Source organism: Crocodylus porosus, unplaced genomic scaffold, assembly GCF_001723895.1.
Source record: "Crocodylus porosus isolate Cpor-Errol unplaced genomic scaffold, CroPor_comp1, whole genome shotgun sequence".
Taxonomy (NCBI): domain Eukaryota; kingdom Metazoa; phylum Chordata; order Crocodylia; family Crocodylidae; genus Crocodylus; species Crocodylus porosus.
In genome coordinates this window covers 5,354,797-5,359,916 of record NW_017728907.1, presented here as the reverse complement: position 1 = coordinate 5,359,916, position 5,120 = coordinate 5,354,797, and the positions used below count along the sequence as shown (strand labels likewise).

Sequence of the window (5,120 nt, the reverse complement as noted above, 5' to 3'; positions counted from 1 at the left end):
ATGGTAGAGACTGCACATAACTTTTAATCTACTGTTGGAACACGTTGTAATCATGTATAAATTTACACTTTGCCATCATAGAAAATTTGATGCATTTCATGGAGACAAGTAGAAGTTAGCTGTTTCCTATGTTCAGACGGAATAAAAACAAAATTTGAAGCAACATTCAACATGGGGGCAGGGGGGGGACCTCATCTTAAATTCAAGTACAGTCCAGGGCAAGTAGCTGCTGTGGTGCTGTCCCCAACTCTGGCCTTGACCTGATGAAGACTTTGTGATGCAGGGAGAGTGCTGGGAAATTACACTGGGGGCGGGGGGAGGGGGGGATGAATGCAGGAAGATTGTATAGGGTGGGGTGGGGGTGTTGGAGGGAGGTTGGAGAGACCTTGTGGTGGGTAAGGTGTGTGGGAAGATCATGCAGGGGTGGGTGAAGGGACCATGGGAAGACTGCATGAAGGTGGGGAGTGCATGGAGACTGCTCAGTGTCCAGGAAGAGTGCAGGGAGACCACACGGTGGGGAAAATTGGGGAGCATGGGGAAACTGCCCAATGCAGAGTGGGGGAGTGCAGGGAGATTGTATGGTGGCAGGGGAATAGAAGGGGAGAGACCAGACAGCAGTAGGGGAGCTGCTTTGGCTGCACCTTTGGCTCCAACCTGGGGCTCGGGCTTGAATTCTTGCTGTAGCTTCTGCCTGGTCAGGTATGGAGCCACTGTTCACTCTGGACCCTGGCCAAAGCTGAAGTCAGAGCCACCACATCAGGTAAATGGGAGCAGGGGCCAGGTCCTGGGGGGAAGGTGGGGACCTTTGGCCAGGGAAGGCAAGTGGCAGGGAGGATGGCATCAGGGGATGCAGACACAAGAAGCGGGGCAAACGGCATGGGGACAGAGTACAGGCTGCCTGCCCTCCACCCCTGCCCCTGCTTTCCCTGCTGCTTTTTCACTGCTGCTGCTTTCCCCACTGCAGCAGTGGGGGAATGAATCTAAGATGACCCTTCAATAACTAGTTTCCATATATGGAAAATTGTAACAAATTAGCTTGGATTTGGATAAATTATATGGGAAGTCAAAGTCATATGGGAAAAATTGGTTACGTAGTAGCAAGCTAGTTTGGGAAAGCTACATGTTGAGCACAGAAATTCTACTCTCTTACAGGGTTCTGTAAACACAAAATTACAATTATTTTAATTGTGCTTTACAAAATATTTGTATCATCCTATTCTGTATTTGCAGTCTTCCCATCTGAAGACAAATTTACATATCATAAAGTAGGATGAATGAGATGAGGTCCTTAGGATGTAACTCGATAAAATACAGGCATTTTTTTCTCCCTTTTTAAAAAAGGAATGAAAAGAAAAGTATTTTTTGAATTCTAAAAATTATAAAAATGAAAACACATGATTCCTTTTGTGATGGAAATTGGATAGTACATGGTAAGTGTTTAAATTATCTATACAGAAGGCATTCTCAGGGAATCCCTATCTTGTGAATATCATTTGAGGAGATCTGGAAGCTAGGGAGATTAAATGGACCTCTAAAAAATAGTCACAGCTGCACAACAGATACTGTTGTATCTGAATATAAATAATGTGAAGAGGAATGGCTCTTAATAGGGTGTAATCAGTGCCTTTAAAACTGAGAAAGTTGTGGGGAAGGTCTTACTACTTCTAGTAGAGTTAAATTGTTATGTGTTAAATTAGGTGTAAACCTTTTTAGGTATAAATTAGGTACTATAAAACTTTTGTACAGGTGCATATTTTGAATCCAAAATCTTAAATGTGTTAGAAGTGTGAGATCCTGCAGAATTTTTATGAATCCAACTCAAAGACGTCCTGCAAAATGGATGGTGAACTTATCTCTAGACAACATAAAGTATCTAGACCAAGGAGGGCCAGTCTTTTTGGCAGGCATGCCACAAATTAGCTGAGGGAATCTATGTTATTTCATATAAAAAATAAATGAGAATGGAGGGAATGTTTTTTGCTTAGTTTTCTTTTTCTGGAGTTTTTAAATTTAATCCGGAAAGTTTCTACCTGAGATTTTGTAGATCACTGTGTCATTGAAGAGTATTATAGTACTTGCTGGCATGGTATATCAGTGACTCGTTCAGGCAGTATTATGGTTTTCTTTCATGTTGCTCATTATAGATTAGGGTCTGCTAATTCCTGTAAAAAGTATGGTACACAAAACAACAATGTGAACAAACTGCAGTGGCAACAAACATTACTTTACTGTGTTTGCAGAAACCAGTAAATTTCTAATCTACCATGCCATAGAGGAGGAACACACGTCGGGGAGAGTTGGTCTGTTCCTTTGAGTTATAAATCAAAAACATAGGTAAGAAAAACAATTGCTTCAGTACTATATTTTTAGGTTCACTGTAGGACATCAGTTATACAGGGCTTCGAGACTGAGCTAGGGTTCAAAAGGATCCTTTTAAAGGCCTCTCTTACAAACAGAAATCAGCAGGGAAGAAGAAAACAGATACCTTCTTTAAGACTCAATTTTATTTTAAAGCTGGGTTTTGTTGGTAGCATTGGGGAAGATTCAACCCCAGGAAATTATCTTGAACTTTTTAATTTAAAGTAAGTCTACATTGGAAACATTTTACTTACTACTTAGCACCAGTGTTAGTTAGTGCACTAATTTATCATATCACTTTTATGACATTCTTGATACAACTGATATTTAGCAACAAAAGATTTCTCATGGTACCTCTGATATGGTTTCCTCAGACTTTCCTTGAAATCAGTCCTTTTTTTCCTCTCTACTGTTTTCCACAGTCCTTGTACCCCTAAAGATATTACAACTACAGGAATTACGAGCTTTGTCCATATGCTAATCTTTCACCTACTTTTTAAATATGTGAATAGCAAAGCAAAAACAGATTTTCAGAGATATGAAGAAATTTCCAATACTTATCGATTTTATATCTGTCGATTATGAAGGAAGTCCAATAAATAAATTACATTTGCCAAAATATTCGAACTTCAAAACAGCTCTTAAAACAAGTTGCAATAGTTATAGAGGCTTAGCTAGGGGTAGTTAATATTCTTTTAACTCTGCATGCATTCCTGTCAGAATTAGATATAACTTCTTCTGCATCTACACTGACTAGAGAGATGCTTGAGAACAAAGACACACTTTCTTAATTTCTCTTTATGGCCTTTGATGGATGTATTGACATTTAATTCCCTCCTTCCCAATACACAGCTGTAATATTGGAGTCACCGTGTGTTTTAAAATGGGTAGTTACTGTTCATTTCAGTATGCTGTCATTCTGTTTTCCGTTCTGAATTCCAGCTAGAGAGTGCTGCACATCTTAAAAGCAGAATCTATTAATGGCTTTGGTGGCAGCTCATAAAGCTTAGCTATAAAGAGAAGAATTCAGTGTAGAAGTAATGTAACCCTTCAATTCTTCCATGACATGTTTTGGTGGCTGCTTTGCTCTTTGCATATAGCAGACAGTTGTCACTTGCATGGCTAGAGTGCCCTCTTGGGGGCAGAGAGGAAGGTCTGCATGGTCTCCATTTCTTGTAAATCCCTTGATCTACTGAAAGTGCAGTACCCTCTGCATTGAGACCATAATAACTGACCATGAAAACTTTACTGTCTGGAACTCCAATATACTTCCATTAAAGTGGGTTATGCAGAGTCAGAGTAGACTACAGAAAAGATGATCCAAATGCTCTCTGTGCATATGGATCTCAGGACCTGTGGAGAGTCTTTTCTCTTTCTTGTGGGCAGGAGCAGATCAGTGTGTATATGATCCACCAACTAGCCTATAATTTCTCACAGATAGCCACCTCAATTTATAGTTGAGGCTAGTAATTTATGGCTTTATTCATCTCCTTCATTAGAGGAGCAGTTTGGAGGCTGTTCATAAAATACAAAAATCAGAGGTACAGTTCTTTAATATGTAAATTATAGATATTAACAAATTTCCAAAAAGAAATTGGTGTGTTCTTACCCATAGCATGCACAAACCAATCTAATAGATTTATTCTCTGGACCTCTGTGATCTAGTCTGACTCCTTAATAAAACCAACTGTAGTTGAACAAGAGTTTATCTTAGAAACTATCCGGTCTTGATTTAAAAGATGCCAATGGTACCACAGTGTTTGTTGTTCCAGTAGTTGATTAGAACCTTCAGTTACCAAATTTTTGTTTTCTGTGTAAATAAATGATCATGTAATTTTTTTTATACATGATGTAGACTCAGCTCTTGACTCTTTTACTATGTGATATTCTAATCACACTCACGGTTCTTCTCTGGAGCCTCTCTGATCTTTCCTGTTCTTTGAATTATGGACACTATTAATGGACAGAGTATTCCACCTGTTATATTGGTGCCAAATGTGACAGACATCCTACTTTATGTTCTCCTGATTATAAAAGGATCATAGAATTTCAACATGTTAACTCTGTTGCCTTTAGCAACCAAATATGTATCTCATAAAAATGTTACTAATTAATTTGACTTGATCTGTTCTCTGTAAATCAGCAACAGCCTTTATAAATGCTGAATCATAGAAAAATAGGGCTAAAAGGCATCTTCAGAGGTCATGGAGTCCCACCCCCTGCACCATCACAGGATCATCTCTATTTAAACCATCCAGGGAAATGTTCATCTAACTGCTATTTACAGACTCCCACACCTCTCTATGTAAACTGTTCCAAAACTTAATTACCTTGATCCAATCTATATCTTCCTCATTGCAGTCTAAACCCTGTACTTCTTATCTTGTTTCCTTTGGTCTCCAAAAGCAATCGATTCCCATCCTCTGTATAACAGCCCTTCTACTGTTTCAACACTTTTCACATACTCACTCTCTTCTCCAGTCCAAATAATGGCAGTTCTTTTAGCCTGTCCTCAGGTATAATGTTTTTAAGATAATTTGTCTCTTTTTTGCTTTTCTCCGGACACTTTCCAGTTTATCTACATCTTTCCTCAAGTAAGGGGCCCAAAACTGGGCACAATAAAGGACGTGAAGCATCAACATTGCTGAATGAAGTGGAAGAATTACTTGCTGTGACTTGCACACAATATTCCTATTAATACATCCCAGCAGGCTTTTGGCGTTTCTGTAACAATATTGCACTGACTCACATTCGGCTTGCTA

The 5,120-nt window shown here is 39.2% G+C and overlaps 1 protein-coding gene across 4 annotated transcripts in view; it reads left to right on the top strand.

Moving 5' to 3' along the window:
* Positions 1 to 5,120, top strand: part of NEK7 (NIMA related kinase 7) — a 95,036-nt gene that overhangs the window by 69,192 nt on the left and 20,724 nt on the right. The window lies entirely within an intron of this gene.